Below are 24,610 nucleotides of genomic sequence, written 5' to 3' on the forward strand. Positions count from 1 at the left end.
ATATATAACGAAAATGCACTGTACTACGTGTATTAGGGAACGGAGATCTAAGGGAACAATATACGTGAAAATCCCCTAGATCAGTTGGGCCGTTCGCTAGATACACGTTTGCACCATTTACTCAGGAACCATATAACATAAACGAAAACTCTCTCTTGGATCTGGTGTCTCTAGTTCGGTACTTTGGATCTGTCGACCGGCATGGGCGTACGTTACCGGTAAGGTTGAAATTCGTCGTGTGGAAAGTTCGTGAGTGTTCGGTCATTAGTTCATGCGGTCAAAATGGCCGCGACCCATTGTCCTCTCCACGTGGTAGCGTATACCGTACGGATCCAGAAGTACCCGAAATCCACAATAATCCAAGTACAACGGCAATTCTCTGAGATGGTATCTATTACTCCACAAAGGGGTCTGTCACAGACATGTTTGAGCGTAAGAAGCCAAAGTCACCAAGTCACCCCCTTGCCCAGCGTCGGACAGCTGGCTTGTCCGAGCTTTTACCATACAATCTGGTTGAGTCTGAGGCGTTCAAAAAATTTGTAGCTATTGGGACACCGCAGTGGAAGGTACCCGGCCGGAATTTCTTTTCACAAAAGGCAATCCCCAACCTGTACTCGATTGTGCAAAAGGAAGTCATGGCATGTCTGGCACACAGTGTTGGGGCAAGGGTCCATCTGACCACTGATACCTGGTCTGCAAAGCATGGTCAGGGCAGGTATATCACCTACACTGCACATTGGGTAAACCTGCTGACGGCTGACAAGCAAGGAATGCGTGGCATTGCAGAGGAGTTGGTGACACCGCCACGACTTGCAGGCAGTCCTGCTGCCACCTCCTCTACTCCTCCTACTCCATCCTCTTCCATAACCTCCTCGGCTGAGTCCTCTTGTGCTGCTGCGTCTTGCTCCACATCAACGGCACCCCCCCAGCTCCCCAGGTACTATTCTACATCCCGGTTACGGCAGTGTCACGCCGTCTTGGGTTTGACTTGCTTGAAAGCAGAGAGTCACACCGGACAAGCACTCCTGTCCGCCCTGAACGCACTGGTGGAAAAGTGGCTGACTCCGCAGCAACTGGATATCGGCAAAGTGGTGTGTGACAACGGAAAAAATTTGATAGCGGCATTGAAGTTGGGCAAGTTGACACATGTGCCGTACATGGCACATGTGTGTAATCTGATCGTACAACGCTTTGTGCATAAGTACACAGGCTTACAGGACGTCCTGAAGCAGGCCAGGAAGGTGTGTGGCCATTTCAGGCGTTCCTACACGGCCATGGCTCACTTTGCCGATATCCAGCGGCGAAACAACATGCCAGTGAGGCGCTTGATTTGCGACAGCCCTACACGTTGGAATTCAACACTCCTAATGTTCGACCGCCTGCTCCAACAAGAAAAAGCTGTTAATGAATATTTGTATGACCGGGGTGCTAGGACAGCCTCTGGGGAGCTGGGAATTTTTTTGCCACGTTACTGGACGCTCATGCGCAATGCCTGTAGGCTCATGCGTCCTTTTGAGGAGGTGACAAACCTAGTCAGTCGCAACGAAGGCACCATCAGCGACATCATACCATTTGTTTTCTTTCTGGAGCGTGCCCTGCGAAGAGTGCTGGATCAGGCCGTAGATGAGCGTGAAGAGGAAGAGGAAGAGTTGCGGTCACCATCACCACCAGAAACAGCCTTATCAGCATCGCTTGCTGGACCTGCGGCAACGCTGGAAGAGGATTGTGAGGAAGAGGAGTCAGAGGAGGAATGTAGCTTTGAGGAGGAGGAGGAGGAGCAAGACCAAACACAACAGGCATCCCAGGGTGCTCGTTGTCACCTATCTGGTACCCGTGGTGTTGTACGTGGCTGGGGGGAAGAACATACCTTAAATGACATCAGTGAGGAGGAGGAACGGGAAATGAGTAGCTCGGCATCCAACCTTGTGCAAATGGGGTCTTTCATGCTGTCCTGCCTGTTGAGGGACCCTCGTATAAAAAGGCTGAAGGAGAACGACCTGTACTGGGTGTCCACGCTACTAGACCCCCGGTATAAGCAAAAAATGGCGGAAATGTTACCGAATTACAACAAGTCGGAAAGGATGCAGCATTTGCAAAATAAATTAAAAAGTATGCTTTACACAGCGTATAAGGGTGATGTCACAGCACAACGGGAATCTAACAGGGGGAGATGTGGAAGTCATCCTCCTCCTCCCACGACCACGCCGGCAAGGACAGGACGCTTTAAAGACGTGTTGTTGATGGAGGACATGCGGACCTTTTTAAGTCCTACGCATCGCCACAGCCCTTCGGGATCCACCCTCAGAGAGCGACTCGACCGACAGGTAGCAGACTACCTCGCCTTAACTGCAGATATCGACACTCTGAGGAGCGATGAACCCCTTGACTACTGGGTGTGCAGGCTTGACCTGTGGCCTGAGCTATCCCAATTTGCGATAGAACTTCTGGCCTGCCCCGCTTCAAGTGTCCTGTCAGAAAGGACCTTCAGTGCAGCAGGAGGTATTGTCACTGAGAAGAGAAGTCGCCTAGGTCAAAAAAGTCTAGATTACCTCACCTTTATTAAGATGAATGAGGGATGGATCCCGAAGGGACTGACACTGGGCGATACATTCGATTAAAAAAGGCCTGATGAGATGAGCTGCCTTGGGCTAAAAATGGTCCACACGCTGCTGTATTTTAGCTCTGAATGACGTTTGACTTGCGTGACTTATCCGCCACCAACTAGGGTTCAAGCCACCATGTTTTAGGGCACTTTCTGCCTGTAAAACAAACATCAATTTTTCTGGCCGCTGCTACAGCAGCGGCTGCAACAATACCAAATTTTTCAGGCATGTGTACATGCCTAATTTTTAGGCCCACTGGTGCAGAACTGTGGCTTCAAAAACCAAACCAAAAATTAAAATCCTCCAAGATGGCACCAATATACCAGTGGTCTAAGCATCTTCCCACCTTGGCCTAAAAAGGGGAGGTGATTCAACAATTAAAAATCTCTGCCATTTACACGTCCACTGATAGGAGACGCGGAAGGTATTAAACTGATATGAACAATACTCCACTCCTATCGGTAGGTCCGTCCCATTGTGATTTATGCCCCCCACCCACCGCGCAGGGATGGGGGCCGGGGGGGGAGGAAAGTAGGCCCCCCCATTGTGATTTATGCCCCCCACCCACCGCGCAGGGGTGGGGGCTGAGGGGGGGAGGACAGTAGGTCATCCCATTGTGATTTATGGCCCCCACCCACCGCGCAGGGGTTGGGGAGGACAGTAGCTCCCCCCAGTGTGTATCAGGGGCTTTGAGGACAGGTGTCAATCCATACCTGCCAAGTGACCCTATGTAGGGGGAACAGTCTCTATTCTGCTCTGTGTCAGTGTGTATCATGGTCTCTGTGGACGGTGAACAGTCTCTATTCTGCTCTGTGTCAGTGTGTATCATGGTCTCTGTGGACAGGGAACAGTCTCTATTCTGCTCTGTGTCAGTGTGTATCAGGGGTTTTGAGGACAGGTGTCAATCCATATCTGCCAAGTGACCCTATGTAGGGGGAACAGTCCCTATTCTGCTCTGTGTCAGTGTGTATCAGGGGTTTTGAGGACAGGTGTCAATCCATATCTGCCAAGTGACCCTATGTAGGGGGAACAGTCCCTATTCTGCTCTGTGTCAGTGTGTATCATGGTCTCTGTGGACAGGGAACAGTCTCTATTCTGCTCTGTGTCAGTGTGTATCAGGGGTTTTGAGGACAGGTGTCAATCCATATCTGATAAGTGACCCTATGTAGGGGGAACAGTCCCTATTCTGCTCTGTGTCAGTGTGTATCAGGGGTTTTGAGGACAGGTGTCAATCCATATCTGCCAAGTGACCCTATGTAGGGGGAACAGTCCCTATTCTGCTCTGTGTCAGTGTGTATCAGGGGTTTTGAGGACAGGTGTCAATCCGAATCTGCCAAGTGACCCTATGTAGGGGGAACAGTCCCTATTCTGCTCTGTGTCAGTGTGTATGAGGGGTTTTGAGGACAGGTGTCAATCCATATCTGCCAAGTGACCCTATGTAGGGGGAACAGTCTCTATTCTGCTCTGTGTCAGTGTGTATCAGGGATCATTAGGATAGGTGTCAATCCATATCTGCCAAGTGACCTTATGTAGGGGGAACAGTCCCTATTCTGCTCTGTGTCAGTGTGTATCAGGGATTTGACTATCTTTATTCAGATTCAAAAATTACAATTCCAGGAAAAATGTAACAAACATTTACAAGAACATGTTATGCACATCATAGAAACAACGTAAACCTCTTTAAAGCCACAAACTTAAGACAAAAAAAACGTACACACAATGTGTAAGGGTTTGAAAGTATATTCTGAATCCTTACATGTTTACTTTATCGTTTGTTTGATTTTTGTGAACCATATATAAACTACAAGCAGCTTGAAAACTATAAAAACTCAAGTGGCCATGCTGATCAAATTAAATAGTATGCTTTACACAGCGTATAAGGGTGATGTCACAGCACAACGGGAATGTAACAGGGGAAGAGGTGAAAGTCATCCTCCCCCTCCCACGACCCCGCCATATCTGCCAAGTGACCCTATGTAGGGGTAACAGTCTCTATTCTGCTCTGTGTCAGTGTGTACCATGGTCTCTGAGGATGGGGAACAGTCTCTATTCTGCTCTGTGTCAGTGTGTATCAGGGCAGGGCTTTGAGGACAGGTGTCAATGTTAGGTGATTTCTGCCCTTTATGGATTAAAAGCAGACTCTGCATCAACTGTGCAATTTTCCATGGGAGTTTTGCCATGGATCCCCCTCCGGCATGCCACAGTCCAGGTGTTAGTCCCCTTGAAACAACTTTTCCATCACTTTTGTGGCCAGAAAGAGTCCCTGTTGGTTTTAAAATTCGCCTGCCCATTGAAGTCAATGGCGGTTCGCGCGGTTCGCCGGTTCGCGAACATTTGCGGAAGTTCGCGTTCGCCGTTCTCGAACCGAAAATTTCGGGTTCGCGACAACACTAGCAAAGACCTGTTGCCTATATGTCTAAGCAACTGGATGCAGTGGCCAGTGGTCTTCCACCTTGTCTAAGAGCCGTAGCTGCAGCCGCCCTGCTGGTAGCTGAAGCCGATAAACTCACTCTGGGTCAAGAACTTTATGTACGAGTCCCACACGCAGTACAGATGTTGCTGGATTACAAAGGCAATCATTGGTTCAGTAACAGCCGCATGACCAAGTATCAAACAATGTTGTGTGAAAACCCAAGAGTGCATTTAGAGACTGTCAATACCTTAAATCCAGCTACCCTTTTGCCGCAACCTACTGAAAGTCAACATGATTGTTTAGAGGTGATGGATGAAGTATTTTCAAGTAGACCAGATCTTCGTGATTTTCCCATCCAGAACCCTGATGTCCAATACTATACGGACAGCAGTAGTTATGTGAAAGAAGGGATTCGCTATGCAGGATATGCAGTAACAACGATAGACAAGGTGATAGAAGCTCGGCCACTGTTAAAAGGAACATCAGCACAGAAGGCAGAATTGATAGCGTTACAATTGGCTGAAGGTTTGAGAGTAAACATCTACACGGACTCCAAGTATGCGTTTTTAACCACTCATGCCCATGGAGCTTTGTATAAAGAAAGAGGACTATTGAATTCAGAGGGCAAAGAAATCAAGTACGCAGCTGAAATACTACAACTATTGGAAGCAGTATGGGAACCGAAAGAAGTTGGTATTATACATTGTCGAGCGCATCTGAGAAGAGATGGTGATGTAACCAAAGGAAATCGGATGGCAGATAATGCAGCTAAGCGTGCCGCTGAATCAGGAAGACAGGAATATGTGGAACATATAGCTGCTCTTATACCGACTCCACTGTCTCAATGGACTCCAGTTTATACAGCTCAAGAAGAAGAGTGGTTAAAGACTGAACCTGGAAAGTACCTGGAGAACAAATGGTATCAGTTACAAGATGGGAGAATAGTTATTCCAGCATCACTAGCGATAGAAATTGTCCAGAACTATCACAACGGGACACATTCTGGAAGAGATAGTACAGAAGAATCTCTCAGAAAACATTTCTACATACCAAGATTGTCCAACTTAACTCAAGCCATTGTACGAAGATGTGTAACATGTGCTAAAAATAATGCAAGGCAAGGACCAGTAAAGCCACCAGGAGTCCAGTTTATGGGGGGACTCCCCATGTCCGATCTACAAATTGACTATACAGTTATGCCTAAATCTGGTGGACATCGCTACCTACTAGTAGTTGTGTGCACCTATTCAGGCTGGGTAGAAGCATGTCCTACTCGTACAGAGAAAGCAGGAGAAGTTGTGAGATTCCTGTTACGAGAAATAATACCCCAATATGGACTACCCTGCTCTATAGGATCGGATAATGGTCCAGCCTTTGTTCATCAGTGCCTACAACAACTGACTCATATGCTTGGTATTAAGTGGAGACTTCATACGGCATATAGACCTCAGAGTTCTGGTAAAGTAGAAAGAATGAATAGAACTATTAAGAATCAGTTGGCAAAGATGTGTCAGGAAACCCAGCTTAAGTGGAACGTTCTTTTGCCTATAGCTCTGTTGCGTATTCGCAGTACACCTACCAGAAGGATGGGTCTCTCTCCTTTTGAAATCATGTATGGGCGTCCACCTCCCGTACTTGGTAACTTAAGGGGGGATTTGAGTCAGTTGGGAGAAGGAATTACCCGGCAGCAGGTTGTAGAGTTGGGTAAAACTATGGAGGAGGTACAGAAATGGGTACAAGATAGATTACCTGTGAATATTTATCCCCCTGTTCATAGTTACCATCCAGGAGATCAAGTGTGGATTAAAGAGTGGAATAATATACCGTTAGGGCCTAAGTGGAGGGGTCCTTATGTTGTTCTTTTGTCTACCCCTACAGCAATAAAAGTGGCCGGTGACTCCGTGGATTCATCACTCCAGGGTTAAACCAGCAGCAGTAGATTCTTGGCAAGCTACACCAGATCCAGAGAATCCCTGCAAGATCCGGTTAAAGCGCACGACTCAGTCAGAGTGACGAGGAAACCTTGTGGATTACAATTATTGTTTTTACAGAGATTGGTAAGTGAGTGTTTGGCCATAATAACGCCTGCCCGCTCACCAACGTATTATTAAAAGCCAGGAAAGTCTCGAAGGGACCCCTGTGAAGACGAGCAGAACTCCATTCCCTGCAGCCCTTACAACCTGGAAGCTGAGGTGCCATCGCACGGACGAAGACTGAGGATGCAGCCGACGAAAGAAGTGTTAATGATAATGTTTATTTATATGTCTTTTTATATTCAGGAAGGTAGAGGTACCGACACTCCTAGCTGTGAGGTTTGCATTAAGACTACTAGAACAGGTAATCATATTTCCCAGACCCTAATTCGGCATTCGCAATATGAGTGTAAAGGAGATGTGTCTAGGTGTAGATACCTAAGTATAGAGTGTAGTGTATGCCATTTAGGAGTAGGAGAACCTAAGTGCTTCAATCCGGAGTATCAACCTCGTACAATTTGGTTGACCCTCAGGAATGGAGATCCTCAGGGGACCCTAATAAATAAAACCGTGTTAGAAACTGTACATTCTTTGGGTGTTCTGCTATTTGATGCATGTAAAGCGATATCAAGTGGTAGAAAGCCGTGGAATGTATGTGGGGATCTTAGGTGGGAGAGAACGTATGGGTCTAACGATAAATATATTTGTCCCAGTAGTAAAAACAAGTATGTAAGTCCAAGATGCCCAGATAGGGAATATAATTTTTGCCCATATTGGTCTTGTGTGGGGTGGGCAACTTGGGGACAGACAGCAGACAAGGACATGATTGTTACTAAGTTGCCTACCAAACCATACTGTAAGTCTATGGAATGCAACCCAGTCCATATTCTTATAAATAATCCTGACCAATTCTTAGACAGATATGGTAACTTATTTGGGTTTCAAATATATGGGACGGGTTTAGACCCTGGGACAATATTGTTTATAGGTATAGAGACCGATACCGTAGCATCCCAAACTCATCAGGTATTCCATTCTTTTTATGAAGAGATGAGTGTAGATAATAAGATCCCCCATAACGCTAAAAACCTGTTTATAGATTTAGCTGAAAGTATTGCTGGTAGTCTTAATGTAACCAACTGCTATGTGTGTGGAGGTACTAACATGGGAGACCAATGGCCTTGGGAAGCAAAGGAGGTAATGTCCGGTTCTGAGGCAGTTGAACAATGAATATCTACACAAGCCGATTATCAGATGAGTGTTAGAGGTAAATCTGAGTGGAGATTAAAGACCTCCATCATAGGTTATGTTTGCATAGCAAGGAAAGGAATAATGTTTAATACTTCTGTAGGAGAATTAACTTGTCTAGGGCAAAAAGCTTATGATGATGATACAAAGAATCAGGGCCGCCACCAGAAATTTTGGGGCCCCTAACTCAGCTCAGGGTCTGGGCCCCCTGGGGCCCGCCTCCAATCCCGCCCACAGGGTCCGCCTCCAAATCCCGCCCACAGGAATACACACAGACACAAAAACACACACTGATACAAAAGGACACAGACACACACACACACACACAAATACATACTAACAGACACACATACTGAAACAGAAATACACGCATATAGGCATACGTACTGACACACACATACTGAGACATACACACATATACAGACACACAGGCATACATAGTGACAGATAGACACATACTAACATACATACATACAGACACACATGCATGAGGACCAGTGGCGTACACACAACCCATGGGGCCCCGGTGCGAAAACTGATTTGTGGGCCCCCCCCCGCGCTTACTCTGCGCGGGCTGGGGCCGCAACACATGGCGGGCGGGTACCTGGTCGCAGGGCTGCGACCCGTGCGACCGCGGTATGTACGCCAGTGCATGCATAAACACATACACTTAAAGGACCACTACAGACACCCAGATCAAATCAGCTCAATGAAGTGGTCTGGGTGCCAGGTCTCTCTAGTTTTAACCCTGCAGCTGAAAACAGCAGTTTCAGAGAAACTGCTATGTTTCACTGAGGGTTAATCCATCTCTAGTGGCTGTCTCATTGACAGCCGCTAGAGGATTTTCTGCGATTCTCACTGTGAAAATCACAGTGAGAAGACGCTGAACGTCCATAAGAAAGCATTGAGTAATGCTTTCCTATATGGGCGGTTTGAATGCGCGCGTGGCTCTTGCCACGCATGTGCATTCGGAGCCGAGAGGCGGATCGGGACGGAGAGATCCCCAGCGCCAAGGGAGCCCGGCGCTGGAGAAAGGTAAGTGCTTTAGACACACACACACACACACTCTCATGAACAGACGCACACATTTACTGACAGACACACACTCAGTGACAGACGCACACAAACATACTCAGTAACAGACACACACACTAAAACTAACACACTCACTAACACAATCACTCACACTAACACACTCACTAACACACACACTCACTAACACACACACTCACTAACACACACACTCACTAACACACACACTCACTAACACACACTCACTCACCAACACACACTCACTCACTAACACACACTCACTCACTAACACACACTCTCACTCACTAACACACACTCACTCACTAACACACACTCACTCACTCACACACTAACACACTCACTCACTAACACACTCACTCACTAACACACTCACTCACTAACACACTCACTCACTAACACAAACTAACACTAACACACTCACTAACACACTCACTAACACACTCACTAACACACTCACTAACACAATCACTAACACACTCACTAACACAATCACTAACACAATCACTCACACTAACACACTCACACTAACACACTCACACTAACACACTCACTAACACACACACTCACTAACACACACACTCACTAACACACACACTCACTAACACACACACACTCACTAACACACACTCACTAACACACACTCACTCACTAACACACACTCACTCACTAACACACACTCACTCACTAACACACACTCACTCACACACTAACACACTCACTCACTAACACACTCACTCACTAACACACTCACTCACTAACACAAACTAACACTAACACACTCACTAACACACTCACTAACACACTCACTAACACACTCACTAACACAATCACTAACACAATCACTAACACAATCACTCACACTAACACACTCACACTAACACACTCACACTAACACTAACACACTAACACACTCACACTAACACACTCACACTAACACACACTAACACTAACACTAAAACACTCACTAACACTAACACACTCACATTAACACTAACACACTCTCTCACTAACACACACGCACTAACACTAACACACTCACTAACACACTCACTAACACTAACACACTCACATTAACACACACACTCACTCACTCACTAACACTCACACACTCACTAACACACTCACATTAACACACTCACATTAACACACTCACTAACACTAACACACTCACTAACACTAACACACTCACTAACACTAACACACTCACTAACACTCTCACTAACACACTCACTAACACTCTCACTAACACTCTCACTAACACTCTCACTAACACTCACTAACACTCTCACTAACACACTCACTAACACACTCACTAACACTCTCACTAACACTCTCACTAACACTCTCACTAACACTCTCACTCACTAACACTCTCACTCACTAACACTCTCACTCACTACCACTCTCACTCACTAACACACTCACTAACACTAACACACTCACTAAGACACACTCACACACACACGTTTTTTCTGTTTTTTTTTAAATCCCCCCAGCCTCCTTACCTGTGTGAGAGCTGGGGGGATTCCCTGGGGTCCAGTGGTGTTGCTGGTCACCCGGCTGGCGGGCGCGCGAGGGAGCACTGTCCCCTGGGTGCTCCCTCGCGCGCCGCGTACTGATACCGGAGCCGGAAGATGACGTCATCTTCCGGCTCCGGTTTCAGTGCGGTGCGCAAGGGAGCTGAAGAGGGAGCACCCACCTCGCGCGCCCGCCAGCCGGGTGACAGCAGGGCCAGCCTCGGGGGGCCCGGAGGTGGCCGGCTCCTGGGCCCCCCAGCAGAAGAGGCTGGCCCTGTGGGTACAAACCGGGTCGCAGGGGCGGCCGGGCCCCCTGGTGGGCCGGGCCCGGTCGCAGCCGCGACCCCTGCGACCCTGGTATGTACGCCACTGATGAGGACTTACACACACATACACCGACATCACATACGTACACACAGACATACATTAATTCATACTGGCATACATACATATAGACATACTGACATACTGACATACACACACAGACAGTCACAGACATTCTGACATACACACAGACATTCTAACATACATACAGACATCCTAACATACACACAGACATTCTAACATACATACAGACATTCTAACATACACACAGACATACTGACATACGTACAGACATTCTAACATACACACAGACATTCTAACATACATACAGACATTCTAACATACATACAGACATTCTAACATACACACAGACATTCTAACATACACACAGACATTCTAACATACATACAGACATTCTAACATACACACAGACATTCTACCATACATACAGACATTCTAACATACACACAGACATTCTAACATACACACAGACATTCTAACATACATACAGACATTCTAACATACACACAGACATTCTAACATACACACAGACATTCTAACATACATACAGACATTCTGACATACACACAGACATACATACACACAGACATTCTAACATACATACAGACATTCTAACATACATACAGACATTCTAACATACACACAGACATTCTAACATACACACAGACATTCTAACATACACACAGACATTCTACCATACATACAGACATTCTAACATACACACAGACATTCTAACATACACACAGACATTCTAACATACACACAGACATTCTAACATACATACAGACATTCTAACATACACACAGACATTCTAACATACACACAGACATTCTAACATACACACAGACATTCTAACATACACACAGACATTCTAACATACATACAGACATTCTGACATACACACAGACATACATACACAAATACAGCTAATTTTTCTTACCTTTTTTTGCAGGTGGAAGGCTGTGGCTGATGGGAGTCGGCGTGGCTCCTGCGGGCTGCAGGCCTGTCCTTCTTGCCTCCCGCGCGGTGCTGAGGTGAGGGGAGGGGAGGGAGCTGGGAGGAAGTGACGGCCACTTCCTCCCAGCAGTACTTTGCGGTTGGGATTTTTTTTTAAGGGGCCCGGTCGCGCTATTGCACGGCCGCAGCGCTGACCGGGCCCCTGAAGATACAGGGCCCATGGGGTGGCCCTAAGTGAGTGGGCCACCCGATGGGCCCCATCAGCATGCGCTACACGTGGGGCCCGGGCGGCCGGGCCCCCCAGGGCCGCCGGGCCCGTGACAACCGTTATGGTTGTCACCCCCTGATGGCGGCCCTGCAAAGAATACAAATTGGTGGTCGGCTTCAAATGTCTCAGAACCATCTAACCCGTTTGCAAGATATGCCAATTTAAAGGACGTATGGTTTGACTTATCCATCACATCTAGTTGGAAAGCCCCAGTAAATTTGTACTGGATCTGTGGTAAGAAGGCCTATTCGGAGTTGCCAGAGGACTGGGAAGGGGCATGTGTGTTAGGTATGCTCAAACCATCCTTCTTCTTGTTGCCTATTGAAACAGGTGAGACTTTGGGAGTTAAAGTGTATGATGTGAATCATAGGAAGAAAAGGGGACCCATAGAGATAGGCGCCTGGGAAGATGATGAATGGCCTCCCCAGCGTATTATAGATTATTATGGGCCAGCCACTTGGGCAGAGGATGGTACTTTCGGATATAGAACCCCAATATATATGCTCAACCGCATTATAAGGTTACAGGCGGTGGTTGAGATAATTACTAATGAGACCTCACAAGCGCTCAATCTTCTAGCGAAGCATATTACCAGGATGAGGACAGCAGTGTACCAAAATAGATTAGCCTTGGATTACTTATTGGCAGTAGAGGGAGGTGTATGTGGGAAGTTTAACCTGAGCAATTGCTGTCTTCAAATAGATGACGAAGGGCAAGCAATAGCTGAGCTTACTAGCCTTATGGTTAAACTAGCGCATGTGCCTACTCAGGTATGGAAAGGGTATAATCCAAGTAGTTGGTTTGGTAACTGGTAAGAGCAGTTTGGAGGGCTTAAGGCATTGGTAGGTGGAGTCATACTGATTTTAATGTTGTGTCTACTCCTGCCATGTCTTATTCCTTTAGTAGTTAGGTCGGTGCAGAGTGTTATAGAAAATATAGCAGAGAGAAAGGCTGCTGCACAGATAATGGCCATATATAAATATGAGGCTCTAGATCAGGGAGAACCAATGCAGGAAGAGGAATGTTGAGGGATTCACATCATAGAAAAGTCTGGTCTGGTTCATGGCAACCTGAGGTGTATGCAAACTAAGGTTAAGTGATGCCTCCGTAATTGTGAAATATCAGAGGCATCAAAGGGGGGAATGTGGTGGAATCTCTGTAAAAATAAATTTAGTAGGCCGAGATTACCACGTGGCATGTGTACGTGCATATGCTGACGTATCGGTCGGTTGGTTGCACGTGGCAAAGATACGATCAGTAGTGTACGGAGCATGTGCGAGAACACCGGATATAGTATTCCCCTCCTCCATTGTGCTGGACAAGCCATGCGGTCAAGCAGGAAGTTAGTTCTTGTTCGTTTTAATTGGTTATGAGAATGTGCGGGTGGAGCTTAATATGGGAGGAGTTATGTGCCTATATAAGGAGCCTACACTATTGTCCGGGGCTCAGAACTTGTTGTATTTTGGTGACATTAGTCCCTCTGAGTCCCGATCGGTGAACCGAATAAAGAATCTCTTCCTTCCTGAAGAAACCTGTGTCCATCTCTTTGTGCTTGGCTTCCGTCAGTTTCTCCGGTATCACCAGGGCCTAAGCAAAAACGCCAGCTGGTAGTTCCCCGGAAATACCGGCAGGAGTTATTGAGGATTGGGCACGACGTAGCCTTGGCAGGCCATTTGGGAATACGCAAGACAGGGTATCGGATAACCCAGAACTTCTTCTGGCCTGGGGTATCCGACGACGTCAGGGCGTATTGTCAAACGTGCGAGGTATGCCAACGTATGGGTAAAAAGGGAGACCACCCAAAGGCAAAACTAGTTTCCATGCCCATTATTGAAGAACCGTTCACAAGGGTAGCCGTGGACATTATAGGGCCCCTGGCCCAACCTAGCCGTTCCGGCAAGCGGTATATACTCACCGTAGTAGACTACGCCACCCGTTACCCCGATACAGGCTGAAACCGTAGCAGAGGCACTAGTTAAAGTATTTTCCTGAGTAGGCTTTCCCAAGGAGGTTCTGTCCGACCAAGGTACCCAATTCACGGCTGAGGTAACCCAGCAGATATGGAAAGCCTGTGGAGTTAAATCCCTGACTAGCTCCCCATACCACCCCCAGACTAACGGCCTGTGCGAGCACTTCAATGGAACGCTAAAGCAAATGTTGAAGTCGTTCACGGGGGCGTACAAGGATTGGGAGCGATTCCTGCCACACCTTCTCTTTGCCTACCGAGAGGTGCCGCAGGAATCGACCGGATTCTCACCCTTCGAACTTCTCTATGGGAGGCGGGTGAGGGGGCCCTTAGATCTCATCAAGGATCACTGGGAGGGGCAGACAGAGATTGAGGGGACCCCGGTTGTACCTTATGTCCTGGAGCCGAGGGACCGCATGGAGGAATTAGCCCAGACAGTGCGAGAGAACCTCCAGGCGGCCCAACAGCGCCAGAAGATATGGTATGACCGACGGGCTAGGCACCGGAGCTTTCAGATAGGCCAAAAGGTCATGGTATTAAGGCCGGTCCGAACAGATAAGCTCCAGGCCGCCTGGCAGGGCCCCTATAAAGTTATAGGACAGATATGCGACACTACCTACACGATAGCCAGCTGCGAGGATGAAGATGTGAAACAAACCTTTCACATCAACATGCTCAAGGCCTATCAGGAACGGGCAGAGGAGGTAGCCGCTATCTGTGCACCAGCAGGAGAAGACACAGAGACCCTACCCCTTCCCGACCTATTGGGCAGTAACGAAGGGATGACCCAGATAGAGAAAATCCAGCTAGGTGAACAGCTGGAGCCGCAAGAGCGGGCTCAAGCTGTCCGCTTACTAGAAACAAAACAGGCCACATTCTCTCAGGAGCCTGGATACACACTCCTAGTCATACACAAGGTGGAGACTCCAGGACAGGCACCCCTGAGACAGCCTCCCTACCGTATCCCCAAAGCAGAAGGGATGCGGAAGGAAATAGATGAGATGCTTCGGCTAGGCGTAATCAAACCCTCAGAAAGTCCTTGGGCCTCGCCGGTAGTCTTAGTGCCAAAGAAGGATGGGACAATCCGCTTCTGTGTAGATTACCGGCACCTCAACGCCAAGACAGTTACGGACGCCTATCCGATGCCACAGATGGACGAGCTGCTTGACCGTATCTCTGCAGGGAAGTATCTGACCACAATAGACCTATGCAAGGGATATTGACAGATTCCCCTAGCAGAAGATGCCATACCCAAGTCGGCCTTCATCACCCCGTTCGGCCTATACCAATTCCGGGTTATGCCGTTCGGGATGAAGAATGCCCCGGCCACCTTCCAACAGATAGTGGATCAGTTACTTGGGGGTCTCCAGAGCTTCGTATGCGCTTACCTGGATGACATCGCCATCCACAGCGATACATGGGAAGCGCACCTAGAGCACGTAGGGGTAGTATTAGATAGGATCAGGGGGGCCGGGCTGACCCTGAAACCTGACAAATGTCATTTGGGTATGGCGGAGGTACAATATTTGGGCCACCGAGTAGGATGTGGTAAGCAACGGCCGGAGCCGGCTAAGATCGAGGCCGTTGCCAATTGGCCCACTCCCCACACCAAGACACAAGTCATGGCTTTCTTGGGAACAGCCAGCTATTACAGACGCTTTGTACCCGACCTGGCCAAACCCCTGACCGACTTGACCAAAAGGAAGCTACCCCGACAAGTCCTGTGGTCCCTGGAATGCGAGGTGGCTTTCCAAGCACTAAAGACTGCTCTGGTTAATGCTCCGATGTTGGTTACCCCAGATCCTAACAAAAGATTCATTGTTCACACAGACGCTTCAATGTTTGGACTGGGGGCAGTACTAAGCCAGATCGGGGAGGATGGAGGAGAGCACCCGGTCGCATACCTGAGTCGGAAGCTGTTGCCAAGGTAGGTCAGTTATGCCACCATTGAAAAAGAGTGTTTGGCCTTGGTATGGGCACTCAAAAAGCTCACACCTTACCTTATGGCCAGGCTTTCACTCTCATCACCGATCACAACCCCTTGGTGTGGCTTAACCGGGTTTCAGGGGACAACGCCCGTTTGCTACGCTGGAGCTTGGCCTTACAGCCTTATGACTTTACGATTCATTATCGCCCAGGCAAGCAAAACGGGAATGCCGATGGATTGTCACGCCAAACAGATTTAACCTCGGACTAAAAGCTCTGAACCCGTCAACCCTACTGGACTAGGAAAGGTCCAACCGAGTTGCCGGAGCAGGGAGAAAAAGGGGGGCCATTGTGAAGGACTTTTATGCAATTGCCTATATGCTTCAGTTTAATTCTCTCCCTGCTATTTTAAGGTCTATATTGTTCGGTTCCAAATGTCAAGAATGAATGTATTCGTGTACCGCACGGGGACCACTCACCCTGGGTAGCAAGTAGCAATTAGAACACAGAGAAAACCGCAACTTAATTGCTACTGGGTGGCCGCCATTCGACATACGAACACGTGGCGAGAACAAAGCATGGCGGCCATCTTAGAACTCACGAACGCGGTCAGCGGGACTTATGCAGGGATTGCCTGGAACTAATTTCAGCACGGCAACCATGCGAATGCCCGGTCCCCCATGGAAGTCCTGGATGAATACGTCCCCCTCCACGAATCAAACTGGCGTTCGGTAGATGGTATCTACCGGATAAGGGGAACATTCACAGGTAACCAGCTGAACCATACGAACGGTAGTTTTCGTGTATTTAGAGGCAAACGGAGACCGGCTCTTGCAACTGATTCTATGGAACTGTAACCTGGATACCTCCACATGGCAAGCCGGTCAAACTTCCACACGATGCGACACGGAAACTACTGAACAGAAATTCGTGAGATTTGGATATGTGACTACTAGTATCCTCGGCTATCCAGGGATGTTAAAGTATAATTGTATGTCTTATAGAAAGTATGCTTCTGAAATTGTTATAAATTGTAATGTTTCTGGCCAGCAGATAATTGAGCTTTGTGTATTGTAGAAACTCAATTATCTAGCCTGGTCCAGAGGAGGAGTTTTGTGTTGCATAAATTGTGAGTTCTGTGTGCCAGTAAATCAGTCTTGTTCCAGCATTAAGCTTTGGCTCATGTGTGGATTATTCGGCGATTCCAGGGATATTTCTACTCGTGGAATATTGGGTGATTTTCTTTTATGGGAAGAAGGGAATGCTTGACGGGGATATTTTCTACTACCGTCACATTGCCCTTCAAATTTGAGCTGGCTAGAGTGGAGTTTCAATGGACGGCGTGAGTTGCAAACAAATGGTCATGTTGTGAAAACCAATCAGGACTATGGCTTAGCCGTAGACATGTTTAGTGGCAGCAGAGATAGCTGAATGTTTTGATATAAGATTTGTGTAGGCGGGCTTGAAAATGAGGGAATGGTGGCAGTTTAGAAATCATGTCCTGATTTTTCAGATTTTGACAGCTCCCACTCTAGTTTTGAACATTTTGCCATTCATTCCTATGGGACCAATTTCACCACAAGAACGACGCTATTACGTGAACCATTCGGCAAAAAACGTTACAAAGTAATAGCAATCCAATCGGGAACAATACGCACGTTTCGGTATATTACTGTCTATGTAGTGTAAAAACCGTGGGAGGAGTTAGGGTGGTAAATTTGGCTATAATAAGAATAATAATAATATATATGTGAGATAACATTAAGTGGTCTTGCTATGCAAGAACACTTAAAACTATATTAACCAGTAATGATATGAATAAAAGGAAAAGATCCCACAGTTAATAACCGTGGGACTCAGTGTCACTCACAATTTCCAGAGCAATATGACCTTGCTCTGGTATTGCTTGTTGGTCTGTTTTGGGCGACCACTCCCCTCATTAGTGTTGTAGTTGTAGTAATTATTAGTAGTAATTACATTACTAACAATAGACTCAGGGCCGGCGCTACCTGTAAGGCGGACAAGGCAGCCGCCTAGGGCGCCCCTTGGGAAGGGGCGCCACCAGGAGCGCCGGCCCCCCTCATGCTGCAGCTGCCCGAGCGCTCTGCAGAGAGCCTCAGGCGGCTGCAGCTTTGCCTGGGCTGGTGCGTCCATGTGGGTGCACTGCCCGGGCGCAGCCAGAGGAGAGGGGCTGACAGGAGGTAAGCGCTCAGCGCTCCCTCCTGTCACTCCCTCACTGTAGCGTGGCAGAGCCCTGTATGGTCTGTGTGCACTTCCTGTTAGTCCGGCCGGGTACAGGAGACAGATGCTCCCTGTACCCGCGGATCATTCAGGGCTCGGCAACGCTACAACAAAGGTAGGGGAGGGGGGGTGAAGGAAGAAACTGACAGGGGGGAGAGAAACTGACAGGGAGGGAGGGAGGAAGAGGGGGGGGAGAAAGAAAATGACAGGGAGGGAGGAAGGGGGGGAGAAAGAAAATGACAGGGAGGGAGGAAGGGGGGGAGAAAGAAAATGACAGGGAGGGAGGAAGGGGGGGGGGAAGAAAATGACAGGGAGGGAGGAAGGGGGGGGGGAAATGACAGGGAGGGAGGAAGGGGGGGAGAAAGAAAATGACAGGGAGGGAGGAAGGGGGGAAATGACAGGGAGGGAGGAAGGGGGTGGGAGAAAATGACAGGGAGGGAGGAAGGGGGGTGGGAGAAAATGACAGGGAGGGAGGAAGGGGGGGAGATAGAAAATGACAGGGAGGGAGGGAGGAAGGGGGGGAGAAAGAAAATGGGAGGAGGGGGGGAGAAAGAAAATGACAGGGAGGGAGGAAAGAAAATGGGAGGGAGGGAAGAAGGGGGGGAAATGACAGGGAGGGAGGAAGGGGGGAGAAAATGACCGGGGGAGAAAATGACAGGGAGGGAGGAAGGGGGGGGGAAATGACAGGGAGGGAGGAAGGGGGGGGAGAAAATGACAGGGAGGGAGGAAGGGGGGGTGGGAGAAAATGACAGGGAGGGAAGGAGGAAAGTGGGGAGAAAATGACAGGGAGGGAGGGGAGAAAATGACAGGGAGGGAGGAAGGGGGGAGAAACTGGGAGGAAGGGAGAAACTGGGAGGGAGGGAGGGAGGGAGGGAGGGAGGAAGGGGTGGAGAAACTGACATGGAGGTAGGGAGGAAGGGGGGGAGAAAGAAACTGACAGAGAGGGATGGGGGGGGAAACTGACAGGGAGGGAGGGGGGGGAACTGACAGGGAGGGAGGTGGGAGAAACTGACAGGGTGGGAGGTAGGGGGGAGAAAGAAACTGACAGGGGGGGAGAAACTGACAGGGAGGGAGGAAGGGGGGAGAAAGACATTGACAGGGAGGGGGGAGTGACAGCGGAGGGAGGGGGAATGAGAGTGACAAGGGAGGGGGGAGAAGAGAGTGACAAGGGAGCGAGAGGGGGAAGAAGAGAGTGACAAGGGAGGGGGGAGAGATTGACATCCATCACACACACACAATCACACACAATTCACCCCTTACACACAAAGACAATACACCCCTTGCACACAGAAAAACACACAATGCATTACACACACATACACAGACACACACACACACAAGCAATGCAACCCTTACACACAATGCATTCCTTACACACACTCAATGCACCCCTTACAGACGCACACACTGCATCCCGTACATACACAGAAACACACCTTGCAGCCCTTAAACATACAAACACAGATTCACACAATGCATTCCTTACACACAAATCAGGACATCCCCTACACACTCCACCCCCTGTGAACAAACTCATTGGTGGAACATGAAGGTGGACCCTGAGCTGTGTAAAGGGCCCCAAAAAAAGGGAGCTGCTTCCCGTTCTCCCAGAGCATTGATCTTTGTGACCACAGTTACAAACAGCCTTCAGAGATCTGTTCTACACCAGACCAGTGGAGCCAGACTGCAGCTAGAGCCCATCATCATCCTCATCTGGTTGTAAGTAGGCAATCTAGTATATTATTTGTGGCACTAATCTCTAATTTACCTCACATTAAAGAAACACTATAGTCCCCAGAACCACTGCAGCTTAATGTAGTGGTTCTGGTGTCTATAGCCTGTACCTGCAGGCCTTTTAATGTAAACATGGCGGCACTGCAGCACTAGCATTAGTTAACATGGCAGATCATATGGGTGGGGCACTGTGATGTCACATGGGGGGTAGGGGCGGCAAACATTACTTTTGCCTAGGGCGGCAAAAATCCTTGCACCGGCCCTGAATAGACTCTAACATATCATTAGGTATTTGACAGCATTTAAAAAAAAATTTTTTTTATATATATTAATGTTAAATAAAGTACTTTTTTAAACCATCTAGACTCCAGCACTTCTAAAGAAAGGTGTGTGGTCCTTAACCACACTAAGCAGCTATACTGAGCCAGCATTCAGGCTCTATGTTTGTGAGTATCATAATCACCCTTATCCCATTACACTAAAGTATAAGTGGATCTACACTATATTCTGTATTTTTTTACCCTGAGATAATCAAAGGAAAAGGAAGGAAAATAAAAGTTACCACCATAACTACTACACTAACGAGGGGAGTGGTCGCCCAAAATGGACCAACAAGCAATACATACCAGAGCTAGGTCATAAAGCTCTGGAAATTGTGAGTGTTAAATTGGCAATTCATGCACTTTAAACTGTTTTTAAAAAATCACACATTTGCACTTTATGTCTTTGTTTAACCCCTTAAGGACACATGACATGTGTGACATGTCATGATTCCATTTTATTCCAGATGTTTGGTCCTTAAGGGGTTAAAGGGATATACGCTTGATTGAAGTTGCTCAGAAGAGAACCTTGAGCTAAGTATATATGTATATAGGCATGGAATGTTTCTGACACTACATATATAGCGCTCCTCTATTTTTTATTAAAGACTACAACTGTGACCTGCAGTGTGAGCATAACCATCTATATCTTATGGCTACCTGAATTCAGACCTATATTGTATCTCTCTTATTGAACTCCTGTACAGTAGTGATGGTGGAGTCTCTCTAAAGAAGGAATGTAAAACTCCTGCTGTCCTAATACAGAGGCACTGACAGTAGGATGGGTATAGAGATTATATAGAGCTGAGTATGAGACATATTTTGTTTTGCACTGCTCCAAAATAGCTCACCTAATAATAGATCATTTTATGAGCTTTATTCATTGAATCAGTGAATCAGAAAACAAATTAGGTAGCAATATGCAATGTCAATCTGCCGTTGCTAAGGCCAGTAAGGTTTTGTCATGTATAAATAGGGGCATAAATTCTCGAGATGAAAATATAATTTTGCCTCTTTATAAATCGCTGGTAAGACCACACCTTGAATATGCTGTGCAATTTTGGGCACCTGTTCTAAAGAAAGATATCATGGCACTAGAAAAAGTGCAGAGACGAGCTACAAAATTGATAAAAGGAATGGAGCATTTTAGTTATGAAGAAAGGTTAAAAAATGTAAATCTCTTCAGTTTGGAAAAACGGTGCCTTAGAGGGGATATGATAACATTATACAAATATATTCAGGCCAGTACAAACCATTATCTGGAAATCTATTCATGAACAGGGCTATACATAGGACACGAGGTCACACATTTAGGCTGGAAGAAAGGAGATTTCATCTAAGGCAAAGAAAAGGTTTTTTTACAGTAAGAGCAATAAGGATATGGAATTCATTGTCTGAAGAGGTGGTTTTGTCAGAGTCCATACAGCTGTTTAAACTGCAATTGGATAAATACTTGCAAAAACATAACATACAGGGATATAATTTCTAATTAGTGGGGTAATAGCTGATTGATCCAAGGAGACATCTGACTGCTATTTTGGGGTCAAGAAGGATTTTTTCCTAGTTTGTTGCAAAATTGGAAGCGCTTCAGACTGGGTTTTTTGCCTTCTTTTGGATCAACTGCAAAAACATATGTGAGGAAAGCTGAACGTGATGGACGCAAGTCTCTTTTCAGCTATGTAACTATGTAACTATATATTTATATATATATGTGTGTGTGTGATATGCTGATTTTTAAGTCCGAATCTTCCCTAACTCTTTCACATCAAGTGTTAGGCAGATCCCTTGTTATTCCAACTGAATTCCTGTTCATTTGACATAAAATGGTTTACAGCACCACTCAAAACACCTACAGCAATTTAGCTTGCTCAGTGCTTTATGTGTGAAGAGTGTGATCTCTTCTTTTCTAAAATAACTGGGTTACACCTCCCTGGCTGTCAATCAGACAAATAGTCATGTTACCTCCTGGTTGTTTAGCTCAGTGGAACTAAACTCAAGAGGCAGCAATTGCCCATATCACCTGCCTTCTCATTGAGCTGCATCTGGAAGTCTTTGATTGGACAGCGACAGAAAGAAATCTGCAGCTTTGCAAACCATTTTATGTATACCCACAATGAAAAATATGCATAAATAATTGCATTTATCATTTATTTGTGGTATATCTACTAAATTGTGATTTATTTTACTTATTTCTTTGTATTAGGCCAGTGGAGTGTCCCTTTAAGCTATGCACCTCTCTTGCGCAGTGTTTTTCTCATTGCACCCTTTTATATTCTCTCATTTTCTGCCTTTTTTCTTAACAGCGTGTCTACTTCAAGAAATCCACATTTGACCAATTTATGATAATAATAATAATGAGAATAGCCAAATGTTGCCACATTTCTGAATTAATGAATTATTCTCTTACTGTGTCACGTACCTGGCCTCTTTCCCATTCCCTCGTGTGTATGTGCTGAATATGGTTCTTTATTATACCCTATGCAATATGTCTGATATCTTTGGTTCATTTAGGCCTGTTTTATTTTTTCATTCCATTCTTGTGCCATACGAATTAATTATTTATTCCTTTTAATCATGTGCCACATGCCTTAGCTGTTCCTTCCTTATAAAATGGAACGTAATTACAGTTTTAAATCGCTGCTGCCTGTTGGCTCCAATGAATATTTCCTCGAATTCCAAAGATATGTATCATCACATGACCTGCAATTAGATGTGTGGAATACATTTTACATTTGACAAAGTGAAAATATTCCAGGTATTTTTTTTGGCGTGAGTCCTAAGGAATGTAATTATTAATTAATTGTTATATTTAGAATCTTTGTCTGGGCAAATCTTTCCATTGGGGTTTGATTATTGCGGCAAAATATTGAGAAGAAGCCAAAAAAAAAGTAAAAACTAGTCTGAATTTTCTGTGTGATGTGGTAATGGTCACAAGGCATTTGTTGTGTGATACAAAACTCTGTCATTTTTGGAGGAATTGGCAGAATTAATGAGAAACCAAAAAGCAAATCTTATTATTCAGATAAATCAATTACAAGTTCTAAATCTTAAAAGCGAAGAATGGAATAACAGAACAAGAATTGATTCAGGTTGATAAACTACAGTTCATTTTGTAATACAGACAGACAGAACTAAAGAATATTCTGCATGAATGGAAATCAAAAATAGTGAAGCAAATGGTTTAGGAATGGATTCAATTTAGAGGGACAAATCTAATACAGGACAAATGTATTATGTGTACACCCTTAGAAATGGTAACACAATATGATTAATATGAAACCGCAGAAATGCCTCCAGCGACGAAATCTGAGAATCTCAAATCTATCCCAGGCCTCGAAATTTAAAGACCTAGATGTATTAGGACAGGAGTACGGATGTGCACCGAAATATCATTTCTCGGTATTAAGAATGGAATACTAAGTTCTCATTTATGTGAATTCCCAGGAAAGATCAACATAACAAATAAAAAGATAATCAGATCCTCGTATGATTTTATGGAAAATGAGTCTTCTAAAATAAAACTTGAAGCCTCGGAGACGTGGAGCAGGGGATTATTTATTTTACTAAATACGAAACAATGGTGGAACAGTTGGACTCAAATAGCGAAAATGACTCACTGTCTCTCTATGCAGAAACTATAAAAACGTACACAGATGGCACTATACACCTGGGATACGTCACAAATGTAAAGCTAAAGATAACTCTCTAAGTAAAAACGAGGTAACTCACTCCATACGTGGTGGTCCTGTGAGAGAATTAAGAGTGGACGGTCAAAAGTATTTGGTGTGATTATAGATTTAACTGAGACAATAATCCCAGCACAGCCCGAAATAGCTTTATTTCATCTGAATTTGGGCAGTTTGTCTTTTTACAAGAAACCTTTAATTACTCAGATATTCATGGCTTCTAAATTAATAATTGCAAAAGAATGGGAAAACGAAGAGGAATTAGCATGTTCTCAGATAAAAAATCAGATAATCAGCTTTGTCTAATGGAAAAAGGGATATTCTACCCCAGGCAGAAAACGTGTCTACACTCGAAAACAT

Source organism: Pelobates fuscus, chromosome 9, assembly GCF_036172605.1.
Source record: "Pelobates fuscus isolate aPelFus1 chromosome 9, aPelFus1.pri, whole genome shotgun sequence".
NCBI lineage: Eukaryota > Metazoa > Chordata > Amphibia > Anura > Pelobatidae > Pelobates > Pelobates fuscus.